The sequence below is a fragment of the Hesperophylax consimilis genome, chromosome 22, assembly GCF_061612785.1.
Source record: "Hesperophylax consimilis isolate HC1 chromosome 22, BYU_Hcon_1.0, whole genome shotgun sequence".
Taxonomy (NCBI): domain Eukaryota; kingdom Metazoa; phylum Arthropoda; class Insecta; order Trichoptera; family Limnephilidae; genus Hesperophylax; species Hesperophylax consimilis.
In genome coordinates, this window is record NC_142857.1 from 17,304,950 (window position 1) to 17,331,247 (window position 26,298).

General features: G+C 31.9%; 1 protein-coding gene across 4 annotated transcripts in view; it reads right to left on the minus strand.

Moving 5' to 3' along the window:
• Positions 1-26,298, minus strand: part of Prestin (solute carrier family 26 member prestin) — a 193,699-nt gene that overhangs the window by 64,790 nt on the left and 102,611 nt on the right. For 3 of the 4 annotated variants that reach the window (XM_089645152.1, XM_089645151.1, XM_089645150.1), the window contains exon 1: positions 21,978-22,195. The exons of the other annotated variant lie outside the window; for it this stretch is intronic. The gene's annotated coding sequence lies outside the window, so the exon portion shown is untranslated. Of the gene's footprint in view, positions 1-21,977; positions 22,196-26,298 lie in introns of those variants that run through there. 4 annotated transcript variants of the gene reach the window in all.

Sequence of the window (26,298 nt, forward strand, 5' to 3'; positions counted from 1 at the left end):
CAATGATTATTTCAAAGGATGACAAACAGGATTTTTTTTTGTTATGCGAGAGGTTCATTATTTCTCGGAAGCCAGAACCTGATTCTATGTGCAAATAACGCAGCGGATAAAACCCATATACTGCCAATACTGCAAATCGTGGATTGTGGTTATAGAAATAAATCTTAGCTAGGTAATGAAAACAAATTGCCCGTACGTGATATTAAAAGCAGATTTTTTCAAATGTGAATACCGCACAAGAGTCCCAACTGCACTCAAACGTCTGGAGCCAGTGAGACTATGGCATCTCCAATCTGGGTATGTTGTGAGGCTGAAGGTAGAGTGCTGGGCGAGGAGATGGGGGAGAGGAGGGTGGGGAAGTACCTAGCTATTATTTGCTGACGATTTTAAACTGTATACCGGAATAAAGAGGAAAAAGGAAAAAAAATGGGGGTCCACGATATTCAAATGAGGGTACAAACGAGCAGACTCCCATTTAAATGAAGTCACCAACATTTAGGAGTTCCGTAAATGAAACAATACACCTAACACAAATAACAAAGTTTACGTAGTACCTACTCATAATAGACTAAGAAATTACTTATTTGATATTTGTAATTATATATTTTATAAAATTGTTTATTGAGGTATATAAATAGAGTCTACGTTCCTTTTCTTGTCAGAATTAATATATTAAAACAAAACATTGCACATTGGAAGCCCCAAATATTCCTAGTTCCCCAACTTATTTTTGAAAAACGTCCAGGGTTATGACGTTTTGGTCTACGTTAAATATTTAAATATACTTCACACAGACTTCAAAACTAATTTCGAGAAAAATTTTGGCTATGGAAATGGAACGTTAAAGAATCGGATATCATGTGACAAGAAGAACTGATCTGAATAAGAATTAACATAGAACTTAAGGGGCAGTTCTAGCTACAGAAAGAAATTCCCGTTGCTTATCCTGCTTCATTTTCATTTGGTGTAATACCTCACAAGGGTGCCCTTGTCTGCACAATGTAAAGACAGAGGAACTATATCACCACCCGGTTGTTGGGCAGGCAAGGGAAGGGAATCTTCTTACGAAAAAAAATGATTATCACATGGGACGTTAATAGGTTTAGGAAAATTCAATATTCGGCAGGCAGGGGGTCTACGGGAAAAAAAAACGTTTGGGAACCTCTGATCTAAACGGTGTTAGAAATAAAAAAAAACACCACGCATTATAATCATATCTAAAAATTAACCACAGAATAATTAAAACGTGCTACTTTGTGAAACCAAAGGTTCCGACCGCAGTTTGGAAAAACTTATGAGACTTTCTTAATTTTTTTATTTAATATTTTTATATGAAACGACAAAAAGTCAGGTGATATACATTTATCTACTAAAATAAGTGTGATTTAATATAATTTTCGTTACAAAAAAAGTAATGCGAGCCATTTTAATGTTTTTTTATGTTTGAATTAAATATTTCAAAAAGAAATATGTTTCTAATATTAAAATTTGAAAGCGTATTACATCATCTTTCCAAAACAGTTTTCAGTTTTCGGATACGTACAGAAATATTTCCATTTATTTGGATTTTATTTCAAAGCGGAAATACTCCGACCTTATGACAGAATACGCCCGAGGCCTGGGGAGTTAAGCCAAATTCTAATTAGATGTTACCGAGATTTATTTCGTATATTAACTGCTGTAAATTTTTATAATGTCATCAAATTTCAGGGAAATGGGTGTGTGTGCGTGAGTGCCACCAAAAGTAAAAATAATGCATCGTCATCAAAAATGAGTCAATCTGTCGAGTTTCAGCTCTAATGGATGTCGTGATTTGGGTTAATTTCCACTTCCAAAATTCGATTAAATGTATATAATCATTCAATCAAAAAATACTTTCTGACGTCATTGTATATTATTTATTGTGTATGGTATATTTATACAGTTGATATTAATAAAATCTAAATCTCAATTCAAATAGATGTATTTGAAAGACACGAAAATAATGTTATCGAATTAAATCGTGAGTCTAAATCAATAAATCACGAAAAATGATAATACGTGTTATCAATAAGCGACCGACAAGATATTTCTCCAATCGACTCTTCGTTGACAGTTCTTAAATATACGTCAAATTCATCTAAAACACATTTCTCGTACAAATACAAAAAAATACCCTTAAGACATAATCACTTCACCAGAAATATAACCAACTGACACTACAATTTACCTAAACTTCATACTTCATAAACACAAAGACAATCCATCTACCTTGCTTCAAATATCTTCAACCTCCTCCCTGTTTACCTAAAAGCCGAAACCCAACATCATACTTTCAAAACACAAATAACTCATTACGTCTTCAATACCTTTCAATCATAACACCCGTACATTCTACACTCTAACCACCTAAAACCCCTAACACATTTCTCACATTCTTTATCTAATTCTCTTACATCTTCAATACATTTCAATCATAACACCCATAAATTCTACACTCTAACAACCTCTCACTAACTCACAGCCTCAACTAACTGACTCTAACCACCCACTCTAACTCCCTTCACACATTTGTCACATTCTTTATCCAATTCTTTTACATTTTCATTAAATTTCAATCATAACACCCATACATTCTACACTCTAACCACCTAATCTCCCTTCACACATTTCTCACATTCTTTATCCAATTCTCTTATATCTTCAATACATTTCAATCATACCACCCATACATTCTACACTCTAACCACCTAATCTCCCTTCACACATTTCTCACATTCTTTATCCAATTCTCTTATATCTTCAATACATTTCAATCATACCACCCATACATTCTACACTCTAACCACCTAATATCCCTTCACACATTTCTCAAATTCTTTATCCAATTCTCTTATATATTTAATACATTTCAATCATACCACCCATACATTCTACACTCTAACCACCTAATATCCCTTCACACATTTCTCACATTCTTTATCCAATTCTCTTATATCTTTAATACATTTCAATCATACCACCCATACATTCTACACTCTAACCACCTAATATCCCTTCACACATTTCTCACATTCTTTATCCAATTCTCTTATATCTTTAATACATTTCAATCATACCACCCATACATTCTACACTCTAACCACCTAATATCCCTTCACACATTTCTCACATTCTTTATCCAATTCTCTTATATCTTTAATACATTTCAATCATACCACCCATACATTCTACACTCTAACCACCTAATATCCCTTCACACATTTCTCACATTTTTTATCCAATTCTCTTATATCTTTAATAAATTTCAATCATACCACCCATACATTCTACACTCTAACCACCTAATATCCCTTCACACATTTCTCACATTCTTTATCCAATTCTCTTATATCTTTAATACATTTCAATCATACCACCCATACATTCTACACTCTAACCACCTAATATCCCTTCACACATTTCTCACATTCTTTATCCAATTCTCTTATATCTTTAATACATTTCAATCATACCACCCATACATTCTACACTCTAACCACCTAATATCCCTTCACACATTTCTCACATTCTTTATCCAATTCTCTTATATCTTTAATACATTTCAATCATACCACCCATACATTCTACACTCTAACCACCTAATATCCCTTCACACATTTCTCACATTCTTTATCCAAGTCTCTTATATCTTCGATACATTTCAATCATACCACCCATACATTCTACACTCTAACCACCTTATATCCCTTCACACATTTCTCACATTCTTTATCCAATTCTCTTATATCTTTAATACATTTCAATCATACCACCCATACATTCTACACTCTAACCACCTAATATCTCTTCACACATTTCTCACATTCTTTATCCAAGTCTCTTATATCTTCGATAAATTTCAATCATACCACCCATACATTCTACACTCTAACCACCTAATATCCCTTCACACATTTCTCACATTCTTTATCCAATTTTCTTACTAAAATTGTTATATGTCATTAAGATAGTAGTTATAGGCCTTAGTCGTAAGTCACTAGATATAAGTCTTAGAGATAAGTCAGTAGATAGTTCTAGTATTAACTATTTAAGAAATATATTTGTACAGCGCCCTTGAGGTGATTTCTCACGAAAACGGCGCTATATAAATTAGCCAAATATTATTATTATTATTATAAAATACTGGGTGACGTTTATCCGGCGTTGCTGTGGGTTATCCTTAGCAGATATGCATATACAATCAAGGGCTTTTCTGTAGATCCTTTTAAGATATACCATTCCGTAGTACATTATTTTGACTCATAAGGTTTAGCCAACGTTAACAAAGTAAGCGTAAGAAAATATTTTTTAACTGGACTACAAACTTCTACTTTCCCCATACTTTCTATGATTATAATATGCATGTTTTATATATTTAAACCTTCCAGAAGAAATTAATTATATAATTCTCATCGTTTTGTATTCTAAATGTAGTTCAGAAGAACTAAGCGCACAAACAGACAGATGCGGATAGCCATTTTACTTTATACTATTTAATAGAGATGTTTAACTAAATTTGAAATGTATAATTTAATCATATTATGAAAATTTTCAATCTGTAAACTTTACCCTAGGATGGCTTGTAAAATAACATCGATCAGTGGAAACCTATTATTGGTTTATTTTATATTACTGCTACACTTTATAAAATATTATAACTGTTGGTTTTCCAAATAAAACAAAATAAAATAAAATAAAAAAATGTATCCACGGTAATTTTTTATCTTGAAAAGAGTAAAAAAAAATAGTGGAAATTGATAAACATCGCTACGCACACAACATCTTTGAGCATCGGGGAATGGGAATGGAAATTTGGGAACCTTCAATAAGTTTGGAGATGCTATAGTCCCATCAAAGATATTAGAAGAACGAGATATGCTATGTTGGCCGCCGGACCGTAGCCGGAGTACTACCTAATTAGGGTACTTTGAACGGTATCGCGACGTGTACGCACAGAAATCTGTTCTATGTATTAGTGCGGATACCTTAGCGCAAGCGAAGGTGTGCAGTAGTATTGGTGAACAAAACCGGCGACACTCGGCAAAACAATTCCACTCAGTACGAACTGCTCATAGCACATCTCGTTCTTCTAATATCTTTGAGTCCCATTGACTCTTGTTAGAACTTTTGTGTGGTATTCACATTTAAAAGAAAATGACACAGGGACGGGCGCAAGTATCAATATTATGTGCATCGCACACGGGCGGTCGATCATGGGGACGGTGTCTTTTGAAGTCAACGACAGTATTTTTATTATTATTTTTTGGTGGATGACCTTGTTTAAGAGGAAGCTTCAAGCCAAACATGTGTATATTCTTGGTATGCCTTAAATTGTCACGAATGTAGGTAATAGGCGTTAAAATCGATTGACAAACAGAGTCTAGAAATGTTCGATTTCAAGCACAAAAGTGGTTTTTATTTATTTTGTAAATAGTTTTATAAGAAAGCAAAAAAGTTAATCAAGGAAAACTGTCAAAGATAATAATAGCTATAATACTGTATTTTTAAAAGTTGTTTCCTTTACGCGTTCATACATTTCTATTGAATTTTTTTTTTACATATTTGTAATAAGCATTTACTTTGTGGCTCGTCATAATTTACAATAAAAGATACAAACTTGTTTTAGACCACTTTAATTAAAGTGGTCTAAAACAAATTTATATCTTTTATTGTAGAAAAAAAATTGTAGTTTACATTTATATTTTTTATTGAGTAATTAATTTTTTTAATTGTATTCTACTCAAGGGAAACGGTACGAAAACCTTCAATTTCTCTAAAACATATTTTTTGTATTCATAATGTACACCAATTCGTTATAAAGATTAATCAAAATAGTCGCCTTAAGTACTTTTTTTTCCTATCTAGGTAAGTCATAAAATGGTTCGTAAGTAGAGATATACAAGCGAACGCCGTACAAATCAATGTTTCTAACAAATTTTAAAAAATCATAATTATTTGATTTCGCACACAGTTGACGACAACTTTAACGGCTGCTTTATCCCCTTTGTGGGTATGCATCAGACAATATGAACTATATAGAGTAGGTAAAATAATCTATTTACAAAAGAAGAGTTGAAACGATTTTGTTTCTGTTTTCGCACAAAGACGGTGACATTGTTATTTATTGGTACACATGGTTATGGGTTACAGATTATGCAGAGCGTATAAAATCAGTAATCTAAAGATGTAGTCTATTATCTGGAATCAACGTGTAAACGTTTGACATTTGATTGGCAAGGTTATCGTCATTGTAATATTTTGTTCCGTTTCGCCAACATTTGCACTTCCCGGTAAATGGAGGCTTAATTCTAATTGAATTATAAATAGTTATATTTAGTCGTAAGTGTTGACGCACGCATTGAAATTTAACAGCGTGTTAAAAAACACGTATTGCTAATCAATGTTAGTTGATATTGAGGAGAATAATAATATATATTATTATTTATAAGAAGATATTTCTTGAAAGTTTTACACATTTTCGTCATATCAGGAGAAAGATATCGTAGATGATTTGATTGGTAGATGGGTGTCTACAACACAACGTCTCGTCATATAATAGGCTATAATATCAATATCTTGAGCACGGTTGCGCTGTCGATACCCGAACCGATATTGACGAGAAATAAATAAGAAATCGTCAAACGATAACATAAAAATATTAATAAATTCACAATGTTGAATTTGCGTATTAACTTTAATAACAGCCAGAACAAGACATGAAAAGTAGTTCATTAGTAAATGAGGTCTTTATCCGAAAATTAAAAATATTCATATTTGAACAACTTTCGTTTCTCCAAGACCAAACTAATGTAACGTCATTGGTCCGAACGGATTTAACTTAGCGCGTGTACAACTTCTTTCAATTCTTAGAGCTTCGTTAACTCCATTCATTTATAAGCCATTAATTTTGCCTAGCGAAATAAATTATTAAATTAATATTATTAAGTGTATATTGACAGTTAACCGAAGCTTATCAATCTCTTATAGAGGTCGCGGCAAAAAATTGTCTATCGGCCGTCGGAACATTTCTTATCACAGTACTGGCAAATATTGCAAATATATCTATTTACCGTGCTCGCAAATATCGTTAACTGGCCCCAAGAAACGAAAATATTCTGAGGGGAATTCGAACCTCATACGAACTCATTCCGAAATTTCTATGTGATAATTTTGGTTCATTACTATTACCATCACTTAATTTTTACCTTTTGACAGCTAACATCTCGGACCTCGACGAAATAATATCATATCATATGTCGTAAAATATTCCCGCTGGACATTCAATTTCAAATAGATTCGCTGTTTTTGAACATATTTCAAAATAAAATACTGGTTTTGAAACCAATTAAAAGACTGTTACAAATTTTAGTATTTCGAATCGACAAATGCAATTGAAAATATTTTAATTTTGAAGGGCAACATAGGAAAAAATTTTAAAGTCGTTTAAACTGTAATTACCAAACGAAACTAAAAAAAACACACCCAATCAAACAAAGGTATTATAAAATTAATTGTTACCTACTTCACTTTTTTGTTTTACACAAAAATACATTTTATTATAAAATTTGCAAACCTTTGACAAATATTTTCCAAATGCTAAATGTTGTTACATACAATTATTTAAAAAAATTCGGGAGCGTCTACGGTATTTTTTTAAATACAAATACAAAGCGTGACGTTCTCTCTTTCTAACACCGTTTAAATCATATATCTCACCCATAGACTAAATACAACTACCTCAATGATCTCACCGTAATAAGAAAATACTCTAGGTGTAAGTTATTTATTTGCTAGTCGAGAATGAATGGTGTGCGTCGTTAGCTATTTCATCTATTCACACGTGGTTATTGGTTATTTCTTTCTTATGCGTTTCGTTATGCGCTTTGCATCTAGAAACTGGAAAGCGCTATATTGTTTGTTCGATTGGTATGAACACAACGCGTATTTGTATTTATGTCAATGGTCTGGACGAGGCCATTGGTGTTCAATGTTCATTTAGCAATCCTTCGTCAATTAGTATGAAGGCCATGAAAAATAATTAATGTCCAATAAATACGTTCAATGAAATGATCCGCAATCGAAGTGGGGCGAATAATACGCGCGGAGTCCTTTGACGCGAAAAGATTCATTGTAACCTCTTCCTTTGCTTCACAAAGATGCACAAATATAAGAGAAAGTTGAGTTAAAATGGACGTCTAGTGGTAGCTCCAGAATTTAGGTAACGAGTGTCAAAACAATTTCTGAAACAGAAAAATACACAATATTGTGCATTTCTCATGCTCTTAAATATACTAAGTTGACCAAGGCATTACAGTGAAATCGATAACTTTTCAATTTCGGATCCATAACGCCCAATATCCTATATCAATACGATATTGACGAAATCCATCATCAGTTAGTGATGTTGGCGAGCACGGTCAAAATATTTTATTTGTTTATTTTAGAGGGCTTTTACACGTAGGTTTATTCCAATAGTTGGTAGTAAAAAGCCGCTGCTTTTAGCGAGGCCTCCAAGGTGTCGGATAAGCTGTCAATAAGCACGACTTTTTGGATAATATCGTTCGTTATGCAAAATAACCAGAGATGTGCAAAATGGGTATCCAAAACCATTTGAAATGCAAAATGGAAATGGGTCAAAACTTTTCCATTTGAAAATGCAAAATGCAAAATGGTTTTTAGAAAAGCATTTCAAATGCAAAATGCAAAATACCTATTTTCAAAATGCATTGAAAATGCAAAATGGTTTCTCAGGTCAAACAATCAAAATAATTATAGAATTTTTAAACAATTTTGTCATTTAAAATGGACATCAATGTAGAACAAACATATTACATGATGGTAAATCCAAAAACACCACTACATATTATGAAACCAGAAAAAATTTGCGCGGGACTAATGTTGCCAACGTAAAAACATAGAGACTGCTATCTAACTTTTAATATTACAGCGGCATGGCCCCTTGTTCAGTATTTTTTGTAATGGTATCACTCAATTGCCAGGGCTCCTACCAGGGAGCAACTGGACAAATGTAAATTATCTCTCATAGCGAGGTTGAGGACCGACTGATATTTGGGGCTTATGAAAAAAATATGAGTGGAGATAGTAGGAAGAATGTTGCAAAAAAGCATTTAAAATGGAAAATGCATTGAGAAAAGCATTTAAAATGCAAAATGGTTTTTAGAAAAGCATTTAAAATGCAAAATGGAAAATACCCATTTTGCATTTCCATTTGAAATGGATTTATTTGAAATAAAGCACATCTTTGAAAATAACTGGCTAATTAATCAATGGAGGTAGATTAACTTTAAGTTAAAATAAATTGTATGCACGGTCCATGAACGGTGGAAACGCGATCAATCGATTCCGTTCCAACTTGGAGGAATAAAAGTTGTTAGTCATATCTAAAGACCTCATTAACTAATTAAGTCCCTTTTTAGTGACAAAAAGTACATGCGAACTGTCGATGTATATCAAAGTTATTATTTAAATTCGACATTGTCAATTTATTAGAATATTTTTACTTTTATACGGCCGTCTGACGTTAATTCATTTGCCAGCTGCCAGTATTGCCAGCGTACATCGATTTGCATTACCGATATCGGTTGGCGTATCAATAGTTAGACCATGTTAGCTAAATCGCTAGAAAATCGTTGGTAGTTGCACCTATGGATCCGATATTGTTAATTTATTGATATATACTGGCAACACTAGAGTAATTTGACATTCCGAATCATCAAACGTCATACATTTAGGTAAAAATATTAATAAATTGGGAATATTGATTTGAAATACTAACCTAAATATGCATTGACAGTTCGTATTTATTTTTTTACATTAAACGGGAGGGAGAACAAATGATTAAATTGATCATTGAGATCTTTAGACAAAATACAAATTATACGAAACAATAGTGTCGTTTCAAACAAATTTCGTCTCTCCAAGTTCGAACGGAGCGCACTTAATGCCAAATCACTATTTTGATTAATCTTTATAACGAATTGTTGTACATTATGAAAACAAAAAATATGCTTTAATTAAATTGAAGGTTTTTCTATCGCTTCGCTTGAGTAGAATACAAATAAAAAATAAATTACTCAATAAAAAATATAAATGCAAAGTACTACAAAAAATAAAAATATTTTTTCAATAGAAATGTATGAACGCATAAATGAAACAACTTTAAAAAATACATTTTTATAGCTAAGATATCTGTGACAGTTTCACTTGATTAACTTTTTTGCTTTCTTATAAAATTATTTACAAAATAAATAAATACCAGTTTTTGCTTGAAATCGAACGTTTCTAGACTCCGTTTGTCAAGCGATTTGAATGCCTATTACCTACGATATAAGGTACACCAAGAATATACACATTTTTGGCTTGTAGCTTCCTCTTAATTGATTGCATAAATGACGTCTTTCAATTCTACGAGCTTCAATGACCTACCTCCGTTTATTAATATACCGGTAATTTTGAATAAAGAACGACATTATTAAAAAAGATGCGTGTATTCACGGTCACCCAAATTTAACTGATAGCCAAAGAGATTTGGCGGAATTTCTTTTCAATCATTTATCACATTTCTTATCAATCGGAATCGTAAAAAGTAGATATAGCTATCTATAAGATGACATCGCACAAGAAAAAAATGTAGGCTATGATAAGAATCATAATAACGTCAATGTTTTTCAAATATATTGTTATTGATTAGATTGCATCTGATATCGTTACGCTTTACGTCAGAGAATTTAAACAAAATTCTAAGGGGAAATCCTTTTGATTCTTGATATTCCTAACCACATAGATTTTAATAAACAATTTTCTTTCATTATATTAAAATTGACGTTCAAAATGAGAGGAAGATTACTCTCCACATCTGATTTCGAAAAACTTAGCGTAAACCCGGGCATTGCCGGGGATTTCAGCTAGTTATAATATTATATTATAAAATAATATAGGCATAGCCGTTTCATCTGATAATCTCATGAATACAACTTAATAATAATATTATAATGTTCGATTCTAATGATGCCATTTAAATATTATTTATTTATCTGTCTTTAAACGGCAAAAGCCTTTTACAAACCGGTTTTACGCATTAATTAAAAAACATATAATTTTAGAAATATTTATTGAAAATGGTGAAATTCAGTGTAATAAAAGTAAATTTGTAACAAAGCTACATTTAGTGACCCGGTTATATGATATTATAGTTTTACGGAACCACGGTGAGGGTCATCATGGGGTGACTGCAGACAGTTGGGACTTTTGTACGATAAACCAAACCAACCTAACCTAACCAATCCTTGACTTGTCCTACCTCTTTCCTATATTCCCATCCCCTTACTATACGTAATCTATTCCACTAAATAGAGAAGATGTTATTAGTAGTGACCGACCGACTAGATTTTCGGTCCAAACCGACAGCGAAACCGATTTTCGGCTTCTGTTCTATTTTCTGCCGAAACCGAAACTTATGTGCGTGATTTTATTGTTAAACTTGTAAGAGTACATTAAATTAACATATATATGTATTTAGATGTTTAAGAGATATTTTAAACGAAAAATTACTTAGAACCACATACTTCGCTTTCTTGCAATCAATTATAAAATACGGCATTACAGGCTGGGGCGGTACATATAAAAATCAAACACAAACAATTTACATATCACAAAAACTTATAATAAAAACCATATAAAAAAACCCTATTCATATTCATCCGAACTTTTATTCAAACAATTTAAGGTCAGAAAATAAAGTGCATTATACTTCTACCATGCAACATTAAAAATTTATAAAAACAATATTCAAAATAAAGTTGCACCCTTTAAAAATAACAGAAATCTTAGACAAACGTCAATACTTCCTACTCCTAAATGTAAAAAAACAATAGGACAGTCGAACCATGAATATCTCGGAGTTAATTTTTTTAATTCGTTACCAGAAAAAAATAGAAACATGAATGTAAATATAAACGAATTTAAAAGCCACCTTGAAAAGTATTCCGAATACTTGAACTGAATCATATCAAATATAAACCAATATAACAACACCCCCCATACACACAAGCCTTGCTTATTTATGGGGGTACATCAAATACTTATACTATATCATATTATATTATGTAATTAAAAACTTTATTATATTATGTAATGTAATTCAAAATCTTTTTTTATTAATAAATAAAAAACAAATAAAAAAAATAATTGACCAAAAGAGGAAAAAAAAATAAAAAAAATTGTTATACTTGTAAGATAACATTAAATTGTTAAACTTGTAAGAGTACATTAAATTATCATAGATAGTGCTAAATAAAATGCACAGTGAAATAGTAATGTTAATTTAATGAGTACTGACTCTTCAGATTGTACATTCCGTGGTCTAGAAGTGAGAACTTTAAATAACATATAATATGGTTGTCCCTCTCTAAATAAATATCCTCTCTTCTATCAAGCCTCCCCTCCATTCAATATCTCATCTCTTCTAAGCATGAATTCGACTCCAATCTTACATATAATTTTGAAATTTTTCTAATTTAAACAAAATTAATACATAAATTCACCTTCCCTATTTCCATAATTTGAAATGATGGCATAGAACACCCTTGAGGGGTGAAAATTTTGAAAAATAATATTACATTCGTTAACAATTAGCGCATTTTAGTTCGTTTTTATGTAATAGTTCTTCAATATACAAGCTGTAGGAACCTAAAATTTAAAGAAATCACAAAAAGAAAAATATATCTTGGAACTACTAACTATAGTGAACAAAACAGTCTAGTCTTTAATCTTTTAGTCTTTGTGTTAGAATACGGCAATACAATAACTAATTATTCTAGTCTAGTCTTTAATAGTCTTTGTGTTAGACAACAGCAATACAATAACTTATTATTATACGATAAATTTTGAAAAAATAAATGATTTTTAAAATTACAAACTCTTTAAACATAACTTTACTTCAAAACATATTTTATGTAACATCTTCTTATTATAAAAAAAATATTTAAGATATTCAAGTTACTAAATGTTTATCAGGAAACGGCCCGCAATCCCGTTTTTAACTGATTACCGATAACTTGAAGAGATTCTTAATAAAGAAGCATTGTAAGTAATTAGCAATTAGCATTGTAACTCGGTGATATTTTACATCATGACTGATAACAGTTGCTACAAAAAAAGTATTTGTCACAACTTTAAGAAGATGACCCTTAGGCGTAAATCACTAGAAATAAGTCGTAGATGTAAGTCACTAGTTATTATGAACCCTAGTCGTAAGCCAGCTGTATTTATTAGTTGATAAATATATTTGTACGGCGCCCTTGGGGTGATTTTTCACGAAAACGGCGCTATAGAAATTAGCTAAATATAATAATTATTATTATTTAAGCATGCTCATTGCTCATGCGCCGGAGTAAAGCCTAAAGTAATCCGACACATCACGAACGCTTCGGCTAATATTTGTCCGTTACCGAAACCGTGGCCGAGAGTCGTTTATTGGCCAAAGGGAACCGAAACTTCGGACGGTCATTAGTTATTGTTCCACTGACATGGCAGTTAGAAACTTGTGCGGTAATTACACGAAATAAAATATAAATCGACGATTTAACAATTGCCACATTGACCGATAAAATATTCAATTCCTTTGTTCGGCTTAATTTATTCTAAAAGACGAATAATTAAGAATTTATTGACTAATTTTTAACCTGTGGATTTATGCATGCAGTGCACTTGCATTTAGATTATAATTCAATGAATTAATTAACACTTGAATAAACACTGATTAACCAAAACAAGCAAACGAAATTATATTTACAAGTCAAAAGAATAAAATTGTCAAGTTGTTGTTTTTCATTGTTATTTATTGCGAATCAATTCTACGAAATAAAGAATGTATTAATTATACATTCGTTTATTAGTGGCGTGTTTTTGATCGATTTTAGGTGATGAATTTTTTGAAAAGCTATAAAATTTGAGAGTGGTCACATATTGCAGACGCTGGTCGCGATAAGGTTGAAATTGCTTCAAATTGAAAAGATTGAAATTAGTCAAACAAAACAATCACCAAAAATTGTATAAATATATTTGGTTAAGTTTAGGAAAAGTTTCAAAATGTTCGGCAAGAAAGACTAATTGACTAGTTACACAACTAGAATAACTAGAAAATCTGTTCGTAAGTAGGAAAGTTCTATTCATTTTTACAGTCCTAATAATCATTAAAATTTAAACATATAAAAAATACACTAATGAAAATTCAACACACTTTTAAAAGGTGATATAGAATCATTAAAAGTGAAGAAACAAAAACTAGGTTTAATAGTTACCAACGTAACCTATTTAACCGCTTTTCGGAGGTGTGTTGAACTGTCATTTTGATGAAATACTCGGTCACCTAAAATTAAACAATCGACTTCTACGTAAATGTTAATATTAAAGAATATTTGAATTAATTATCGATTACTTCTGTATGTAAAGCTTTGTGTGTGCATTTAAACAAAAAAGTATCGATCATTACCCCATTACTCATCATTAGTAATGTAAAATTATGATAAAATACCTTCTATGCCACAAGATAACATTACAAAAAGATTATCCGTGATAATTTCAAGTAGGAACACGTAAATATTTGAGTTTTGCTTGTACTTAATAGAACATACAAATATGTATTTGTTCGACCACTTAAAAAAATTGCGAAATATCTTACTTGTCAACTAAGCATCTCAATAGAGTATATTATTCAATTTAATTCAATTCAATTTTTTTTATTTATTTCAAAAACATTACAAAATTGTTAATATCATTGCGTTTTTAAAATAATTTTGTAATAAGAATTCTTAGATTAATATTAACAGTGTGTATATAAACTATACCAGTAATAATAGCCTTGCCTTTTAAAGGAAGCTTCATTGATGCTAAAAATGTCGATATCCGAATTGATTCTGTTTACCAGCAAGATTGCTCTCCCCACAGGCATGACCATTGGCAAGTTAGTTCTGCAAGCCGGGAGATAAAATAGTCTATGTTGTCGGTGACGTAGATAACCATCGGGAACATAGAAATGAATGCTCTCCATGATGACCGAGTTTTCAAACCATCCACGAATCAGTCTAAAGAAATGTGTAGCAATGCGCACATCTCTCCTGACCCGTAGATAGTTCATTCCGAGCATACCCAAAAGAAAGTGATTGGGATAGAGCCACGGGTAGTAGCCATACTCCCTCATGTAGAGAAATCTCAAGAATTTCTTCTGAACTCTCTCCAACATGAGAGAATACTTTACCTGGTGTGAACTCCAAATCACCGACCCACTTTCAAGTCTACTCGTTACTAAGGAATTAAATAAAACTATAAGCACCCGGTTATCTCTAAAATTCCTTGCATTATAAGTATTATTATGCCTTACTACGCCACTCTCCTTATTTGGAATTAACTGTACTCTGTCACGCGTTGCTGTGGCTCAGTCTGTTTGTTCAGATAGAGAAACAAATGATCTTAATAATGCATTATTATGCCTTACTCTCGTTATTTGTAAAATAAAATAGAACTAAAAATGTAACTCGGAAATACATCATGAAGACAATTTTAAAGGTCTCCCATAAGAACGTCAATAAAAAATAAATCTTTTTGACAGTTCGACAGTCCAAGTATACAAAAAACCTATTTCAAATATTCTGGTTCATTACCGCAAAAATACAAAAGGGCGAACACCTCACATAATCATTAAGCCAAGGCAAAGCAAATAGACCAGCTAAATATAACTGGTGTAATGCTACGTATACATACGCGAGCCGAACTGCCGAATTGAACCTCAACTGAACTGAGCCGCTTGCAGTTGTTTTGTTCCTTTCCTGTAATTCGAGCCTGTTCGCGTTTCGGTTCGCAAATGAATACGTACCATTATACTGCCTTTGGACAAAGAAGCGTTGAATTTTTAGCTGTGAAGTTAACTAAAACTATCAAACAAATGGAATCAATGACCGGTCGGTGGCCGAGTTGACAAAGCGTTTGGATTCCACCCAGGCGTAGTGTGTTCAATTCCTCGGCTGGCTAAGTCCTCCATCACAACACAAGCAACATTTTCCGCTTACTGTGGTGGTAGTAGGAGATTTTCAAATATTGTCAGGTTATTCGTAACCCGGGAAAAAAAAAGAAAATGAATAAATAGGTACAAATTCCAGAACATCTCCTAAATCAGAAAAAAGAACCGACTAGTATATAAGGTACAAATTACCCTTTGAAGATACCCTACCTAAACCTTGAAGTTAATACATCCCTCTATCCAAAACACCTCCGTACAGGATATCCTAGTGATGAGAACCAAGAAAAATATTCTATCTGTAGCGATAAATATTCTATAAAAGCGATCATTTATTTGGCACCCATTGAATTCCTTAGTCCCCAACCTCCGGTTCACGAACTAAACTACAAGAAAGCCGATTATAATCAAGTGCGCTTATATCTTTCTTCGCTCAATTGGTCCCGCATTTTTATGTCTACAAACGTAGAAGAAGCAACAAATGTGTTCAACTCAAACCTTTATGATACTATTGAAAATTGCATACCAACTTCTATTGTAAAACGTAATGACTGTTACCCAAAATGGGTTAGTACTGAACTAAAAAAACTCATTTAATGTAAAAAAATTGCCCACATTAACTTTAAATCCAATAAATCCACTGACTGCTATAAATTTTTTTCTGTTTTACGAAATAAATGTAAAAGTCTATCTAAAAAATGCTATTCAGATTATATTACAGATGTAGAGCAGACTATCAAGTCAAATCCAAAACATTTTTGGAATTATGTGAATTATCTTAAAGACAACAACGGCTGTCCTCGATCAATGTATTCAGGGCGAAAACATGCTGACAGTGAACAAGAAATAGTTGACCTCTTTGCTGATCATTTCTCAAGCGTTTATGAACAGAAAAATGAACTATCAATGACATTCTTATACTTTTTAAATTACTGAACAATCTCATAGACTGCCCTCAAATGTTAAGTGTTATAAATTTTCGTATCCCTGTTAAATCAACTCGACTCCACCATCTTTTCCACAGTGACAATGATAGCACTAACTATTTGTATCATTCACCGTTGGCGCGTTTTCACCGCACTGCCAACACGTATACATACCTTTTTGATATTTTCAAAACCTCACCGTCTTGCATCAAGACAAAAATACTTGGTTGTGAATGTAACTGATATGTTTGTGAAATGTTAAATGTCTGTTTGTAATGCATCATACTGACATGTTCTTCTTTATGTGTAACATATGTATGGTGTTCTATACATATACATTCCACATATATACATATATGTGAAATGTATATGTATAGCATCAATATAAACTGCTTGCTTCAGATGTCTTATAGTGTTGGCTAACGGATGTATTATTTTATTGAAAAATGTTATTTTTAATTGTCAAGTCTCTGACAGCCCTGAACTGTGTACTTATAATCTAATGTTTCACATTACTGTAAAAGCCTTTTATGGCGTTTAATAAATAAATAAATAAATCTGTGTTTTTTTTAATACTTATTCAATATATTATCGTCGTAAAATGAAAAAAAAATACACAGTAATAAACAACATTATGAAATGTGCATTTATTATGTCACTTTTAAATAGTTTATTTTAAATCATTTGAGAAGAAGATAATACTAATACATATAAACGCAATACGAAGTAGAGAAGATACACTAGGTGCCAATATTCATCCGATACACTATCTAGGTTACCAATAAATTCGTAGAACTTTTAATCATTCGAAAAGATAGTAGCCAAAAATAGGGTTAAATTAGTTGAAGATTCCGAATTTAAAATATGAGATCGATAAATAAGGCGTTAAATAAATTAGGTCACGATGAGATTATTGAGGCATTGTCCTGATAAGACAGAGATCCTGGGTTCGATTCCCAGTTGCGACCGTTACCTTTTTTTATTTTACGTGTCTTGTTCTGTTTCATGTTTGGTTTAGATTTATTACTATTACCTTCTTCAATGATTAATATTAAATTGATGGGTATAGCCTTAAACAAATTAATGTTTATTTTTAAATAATAATGGAGGTTTGGTCGATGCAAACGTTTTAATTATTCCGTATTACTAAAATCTCAAATGTTTCTAGAGGGATCCCTAAGGATGTAAGTTATTTATTTATAAGATTAATAACAACAAAACCTTATCATTAAAATATTTTATATAGACTGTTTTAAAATTTAAAAATAATAATAATAATAAATAATTATTTGGCATTCTCAGACTATAAAAATATTACCATTCGTTATTTCTGCTACTGGCATTATACCTAGCTCTCTAATTAAAAATTTAGGCATATTAGATCTATCAAAAAATTTATATATAAAGATGCAAAAGTCGGTCATTTTAATACATGTAGGATAACAAAAGATTTTTTAAATATTTATGTTGAGGGATCAGTAGGATTTATAGGCCCTGTTAGAAGTTCTACCGAGCCGAACCCTCTCATATGAAAATATCTGGAGTCGGTGAATTATTTTCCCATTTGATCTCTGGTGAGTTGACGTGTTGTTCTTGTATCGTTTTGTATTTATTTTGCTTATATAATGCACTTACATAGTGTTTATTGACTAGATGATCATTTGTGGAAAAGTGTGTGGAAGGGTTTAGTTTTTCCTTTGGGGAAGATTTAACGCGGACAACAAAATCGGAAGTTTAAAAGTTTTTTTTAACTTTTTTTCTTAGTAACATATAGAGATAATGATATCCTCACTGGGATCTCCCGTGCTGAAGATTTCATTTACATATTATAATTTAATTATAAGAAATTAATATTACAACAAATTAACATATGAATTTAAATATAAACATATATCATGTAGTATAATTTTTTTTTTAAATAATTTTGAAAAAATTAAGATAGTGTTTTTTTGTATAGTTCAGTATATTTTCTATTTCAGATCTCCCTATATTAAGTATCCAGCTAAATACTGTGAACGATAGCAAGCGCCTCTAAATCCTAACCATGCCAATTTGCGCCATTTGAGGCTAAACTAATAATCAAAATAGTGTAAGAAAGAACTACCCAACAAGCGCCATCTTGGGCGTAATCAAATTTTTCTTCTTGAATAATAATATTTTGATTTGTTGTAAAAATGGACAGATTAATTCCTTGATTTAACAAAATTAAACATAAAAATAGCACTTTTTTGCATGGGTTCGAACCCGCGGAGAAAGCATGTAATATTAACAATAATTTGCAATACTAATTTATGAATTAAATTATTTGAATTCTTACGTTTTTCTCTTTCCACCCTAGACCTATTATCATCGGTTCCATCGTTTGCATTTTTAACTGATTGCAAAAACATTGTCCAAATTTTTAATTCTCCGTGTTAAATCACTATTGCGAATTTGAAATATAATTATGTTGGTATTTTACTGGTTTATTATTGCGTGACGATTTCTCATCTTCTTTAGAAAAACGAATCGTTTGCCTTGCATCATTTGTAACTTACTTTAAAAAAATATTAAAACTATGTTTATGGATTAGAGAATATTACTGAAGAGTTTTCTATTTGAACTAATGCTTTAAAACCTTAACTAAGTTAAGTATGTCGACATTGGAAATTTGAGTCTTTTATAATAATTGGTTTATTAAAATAATAATAGGCTTGTTTTACCGGTTCCATGGCAACTCATGACTGGCAATTCAGCAAATTTTTGAAAAGTGATGAAAAATGGCCCATAAACCTAACCTATCGTAACCTTTTTAATTTTTTTTTCGTTACTTTTCATGACTTTTCAAAAATGTGTTTTATTGTCACTGTCCTGTGTTGCCCAGTTACCATATTACCACCTTTCAGTAAAAACGTATTGCATTTCGCTATCAAAACATACAATTTTTCGTAGCTACCTACTTTTAAAATATACCCATTTGCTGCTCTAGGAACCAAAACAATATTTACTTTTGGATAAAAAAGGTACTGTCGGCGAATGTGGCAATTTATTGGCGGTTTGCACTTAAAATAGATTAGGAACCATTCATATTTTTTTAGATATTATGTTAAATATACATATATATAAGACACTACAAGATTATTCTGCTAAAAATATACCGTAGTAACAGTAGATAGCATTGATTTTAGCAATTAAAATAAAGTTAGTTTGTAGTCGTTGTGGGTATATTATATAGTACTTGATAGAAATTTGCAAATTTAGTATTGTTGGTGAATATTTTGCATTCCCGCAACTACACCGACATAATTCAAAATACGTCAAATTGGGATAATTGAAAACGCTTTATTTAAGGAATTGGTGTATAATGTGAATTCAAAAAAATATGCTTTAGATAAATTAAAGGTTTTCCTATCGTTTCGCTTGAGTAGAATACAAATAAAATAAATAAATTACTCAATAAAAAATATATATGTAAACTACTAAAAAAAATATTATTTCAATAGAAATGTATGAACGCATATTGGAAACTACTTATAGCTAAGATTATATTATCTGTGACAGTTTCACTTGATTAACTTTTTTCTTTCTTAAAAAATTATTTACAAAATAAATAAAACCCAGTTTTGTGCTTGAAATCGAACGTTTCTAGACTCCGTTTGTCAAGCGATTTTAATGCCTATTACCTACAATGAAGGTATACCAAGAATATACACATTTGTGGCTTGTAGCTTCCTTTTAATGTTGTAAACACTAGATAACAATATGATATTGACACTTAAATTCAAATATATATATATATATATATTATTATTTCAAAATATTATCTCATGTTTATTACTCTAGGTGATGACAGTGTACCAGGAGTTGCTTGACTTTTCTCTACTTTCTACAAATATAATATATTTGTATTATATATTCAAACTTTACGGAAGAAATTATCTAAATGATAGTGAAAATAAAACATTGTTTAGAAGAAATAAGTGCACAAACAGACTGACCGGGATAGCGACTTTATTTAATACTATTTATTTATATTAGTAGCTGACGTTTACCCGATTTTGCTGGGGGTTATGCTTAGGAGATAAGACATGTGCCATCCAGCACTTTTCTGTAGGCCTTTTTAAGATATACAATTCCGTAGTACATTATTGTGATACATGTATTTCATAGGGTTGAACCAGCGTTAGCAATGTAAACGCCCGAAAATATTGTTTTTACGACTTGATTTCAAAACATGTACTTACACTATACTTTCTACTAATAAAATATGCATATATTATATATATAAACCTTCAGGAAGAAATTTTCTAAATTATAGTGAAAACCCTATCAAAATCAGTTGCGTAGTTTAGAAGAACTAATCGCACAGACAGACGCAGATTGCGACCTTGTTTTATACTGTTTAGAGATTACTTTGTGAATTCTTATTATTGAAAACTTGAAAAGTAATTTTAAAACACACTTTTTTAGAACATCCCTCGAGTATTACGCCCTCAGTATTGCACTAGTGAAAACCCAACATGCAAACGTTTCCTTAAATGGCCTTATAAGTGTTTGGTGACCGGATCTGAAAAGCTAGGTACTACCCAACCCTCCTCCTACCCAAATCCTTCCCCTCCACACCCCCTTCAGCCGCACAACATATCTCAATAGGGGTTGCCGTAGTTCCACTGGCTTCGACGGCAAGCAACAGTGCAGTATTCACATAAAAAATCCAGTTTGACGTATTATTATTTTGACCTACGACAGTGTGCTATTTATCGTTGCGCTTTAAAAAAGGAGATTAGGTAGGTACCTTTAAATTAATTTGATTATTCAAGTAGTACTTGATTACAATCGCGATAACAAAGTGTTATTTTTTGTTGCTAACAATACAAATCACAACATATAACACACGACACTGAGCGCACTCTCCACAGCTACGAGAAAATGGAAAATCACTGACATCAGGTCACAGAGTTATCGATAACAAATAACAAAAAACGATAACATGAGATTTGAGAATCTTGTTGTAGTACTTGGATTATTATTAAATATTGTTCAGTTGGTCGATTTGTCGATTCGTCAACGCGCAAAGTGTTCGATCACAATGGTACAGACGCGTCGAGTACAACTGGTGGTATATCGCCAACTGATTGAGGAAACGTATCGACGATTATTAGTCGTGCGATTGACGATTGGCTGACCGAGTGCGAATTGACGGCCGCTGTTTGACAGCTGATGATCTGCGACTAGGTACTCGCATTACAATATTACGAGATAACGGTAATCAGGTGGATGCATTGTTGTTGGATTAGCTAGGAGGTACCTCATTGATCAGAAGTTCTGACTGTATAAATGTCCGTGGCAAATCAGAACGGTGACAAATCTGAACACAAGCGGAAAGTTATATAGGTACACGGGGTCCGAAAACTTGAAGTACAAGTGCACTGGTGAATCTGGGGAATCATATAGACATAAGTTTTTTTGAATTCATCTGTTTGAATTACATTTTTGTTTTGGTAAATGAATGCAAATCTTGGAAGTTGAAATTAACCCATTTCCGGACATCTGATCGAGGAAAAACTAGGGAGATATACTCGTTATCAATGACAATGCATTCTCTAAACTTTTGGTGGCAATCGAGCACATACACATGAACATATACGTATTTTCTTTAATTTGATGATTTTACAGCAGCTAATACGCAATCAATGTCGGTCTTACCCAATTGGGATTTGGCTTTATTGGTAGAGTTTTCGACTCCAGTTCCTGGATAGGAAGGTTCAATCCTCAGTCATTTATAAAATAAGTAATTTGAAAATAGATATATTATGGTAAAAATACTTTTTAACCCCTTAGATAGAATGACCCCTCAAGGTGTTATCTGTGATGTAGATTCACCAGTTTCCCGCTTGTACTACGAAATTCCTGACACCGTGTAAGAATGGTATATAGTGGTCGATACTCTCAGTATCGCCCTGGTGAGATCCAGTGAATTGAAATGTTTTTTGAAGTGACTTAATGACCAGGTATAGCTAGATAATTTCACTTCGAAAACCGCAACAATCAGCGAATAAACAGTTCGTATTTATTTTTTTAATCGTATTTTTAAAACTATGACGACTTTATTAAATTTCTCATCCGCAAAATTTCAGAGATCGTAAAACTAACTAAAGATATTTATAGTTTCTTTGTGCAAAAATACTTCTGCTGTAATAAAAAGATTTTTCGTTGTACCGAGAAATCAAGCTGTCAGAAATGGAAAAACGCGGCAAAACGTCAAAGTTAACGGAATGTTCAGTGTTGCTACATTTAAAAAAATCAGTGTGGAATTTATTTAAAAAATATATACGTATTAAGAAAATCGTAGACCGGACATTTTTATATACTGACTTCACAAGCTAAAAAAACGGATTAGTTTATTTTATTATTACGATTTTTTTCATTATAAAGTGCATACAAATGGCCTATTGTCACCATAGTCCGATTGACTTTTGAGCACCCTTGTAGGCTATTACTGTGCAGCGTAACTAAAAACACAGTGTATTCGCTGAGGCTCTCAAGGTAAACAGTGTTTTTATTTACCACGGCAGTATTATCACAATAAAATAACTTTCTCGCTGCGACGATTTGGCGAAAACTAATTGGTTTTATTTTTTTATAAGAGCCAACCTTGTGAATTAAGCATCAATGGTTGAGGGGCATTTTAATAAATTAATTAATTTTATAATTGAAGACAAACATCAAATTGTTGTATTGCCTGAACTGATTGTCACAGGCTAATCAGCAAATTCCCGACTCTTTGGTCATGTTGAAGATTGAATAAATAATTTGTTTATGTAATAGCAACATTCAAGTGTTTATTATAATGTGCATATCTTACAAACATTAAAAAAACATTTTTGAAAATACATGGTCATATGTGTGATACCGGTCTATATTTATATATATCAAATTTTCTAATATTTAATAAACAAAACCAAATTTTCCTCTAAAATAATTAAGTGGGGTAGGTAGGTAAACCATAAATATTTTAGGTATTTTTTATTATTTTCAATACAGGAATTATACAATTTTCCAAGGAAATGTTACCATCTCAATGACAATTATTTTTAAAAACTGTCTTCAGGGCGGTAGGTACTATAATTTGACAACTCGTAGTAGAAACTGACGGGTAAAAAATATTGTATCCAATAAGGCCACCATCTTGAACCGGAACTGGAACGTAACAAACAAATTTAAAGACATATGGTCGAGTTGACATCGTACTACGGTAAGCTCAGACAAAGAACTTTTATTTTTTTTCTAAAGAAATCCGAAATTCCGAGATTACGAATAACCTTAATTTATTAGACAAATTTTGAAAAATTTTTAATGCCATCATCGTGCATTGTGCAATGGTGGAGGTCTTCAGAGGACTTCAAAGAAGAGAAATCCAGACGAGAAATTAAACCACTGACCGGTAAATTATTACAATGGAAATCCGCAGTTTAAAAAATATTAAATATAAATATAAATTAAATTATTAAATATAAATTATATGTTCTTTACGAATGATTTTTATTGCAATGAGAAATATTTTTGTAATTTTAAAAATGCATTTGTTTTTTGGTCTTGTGAAAAACATACTCTGTAAGTATTGTTGTAATAAAATACAAGTTCTTTTTGCTGTCGTAATTATCTAACTCTTAATTAATGTTCTAATTAAGAGTTAGATAATAGACAAAAAGTATTGATTCAATTATCGTTGTAATGAAAGACATGCTCCTAAATATTGTTGTAATGAAAAGCATAGACTTAATTATTGTTGTTGACATGCTCCTAAATATTGTTGTAATGAAAAGCATAGACTTAATAATTGTTGTAATGAAAGACATGCTCCTAAATATTGTTGTAATGAAAAGCATAGACTTAAATATTATTTTAATGAAAGAGATGCCCCTAAATATTGTTGTAATGAAATGCATGCGCCTAATATTGCTGTGATGAAAAGCAAAGACTTAATAATTTTTGTAACGAAAGACATGCTTCTAAATATTGTTATAATGAAAAGCATGTACTTACTCATTGCTGTAATGCTCTTAATAATTGTTGATTTTTTCTTGTAGTGGAAAACACGCTCTTAAACGATGTTGTACTCGATGAAAACGTGTTCTTAATTATTCTTTTTAATGAAACATTATCGATTGTTGAATTGAATTAGTTGCCATTAATTTCTGTTGCAATGAAAAATATGTTATTGTGATGAATGTGTTCGTATATTATTTTTGTAATGGTGTATTGAAGTAAAACTCTTAATTGTTTTTGCAATGGAAAACATCATATTTATCTATGATCTTTCTTATGAAAATGATAAAAAGTGCCTAAAATTAGTGTTTAATTTAATTATTGTTCATGAATGTGCACTTACTGTGCAGTGTGCACCCTACTGTCGAATTTGGCAGCCATCTCTGGTCCGGAGCCCCAAAATACCTGTAAAAACCCTTGACTCTGTGCAGAAACGGGCGGTCCGTTTGATAGATTCCCCAATCTTAACAAACGGACTGCAATCTCTAGCGCACAGGCGTCAGGTAGGTATGCTGTCCTTTTTCTATCGGTATTACAATGGAAGATGCTCTGAGGAACTAGCGTCATTGATCCCTTTGGCACCGGTGCGTAGTGCGTAGTGCGCCCAACATTTGTACACAGTTGACACTTGTCACATGAGAACGGGTCGCTTCTACGATTCGTTCTTAAGTTCAACAGCTTGGCTGTGGAACGAAATGCCGGCCTCTGTGTTTCCTCCCTCCTACAACTTGGGACTCTTCAAGACCCATGTTCACTGCTTCCTCTCCACAAAAAGACCCTCCACACAGCATCCCCAAAGATGACATAGGCCCTGAGGGAAATTATTTTCTTCAGGGCCTCCTGTGTGGAGTTAATATGAAAAAAAACTTAATAATGGTTGTAATGGGATTTCACTTCTTATATTGCGTTGTATGGAAAGATCGAGTGATGCAGTCATGTCACACCACTACTTTCAAAAGATCTTATGATCTCCAGCTTCCGTCTGGCAGAAATTACTTTTCCACGAATTCAAATAATTGAAAAACTCAATAGACTAATTATTTTCAAATAAAAGTGTTCACAACCTTGAAGACGAGGGTTGTGATTTATTATTGCGAAATATACATTGTGATAAATGATAGGTAAATACATAGGCGATTAATTTAAACAAATATGTATTGAGTGCATGATGAAAGAATTGCATGAAATTTTTTTTCAAAGGTGTGAAAATATTTTCAGGTGATAACTGGTGCCATCAACGATATACTTATAGAAAGTAGCAGAGTCGGGGTGAAGTCTGATACCTGGTGG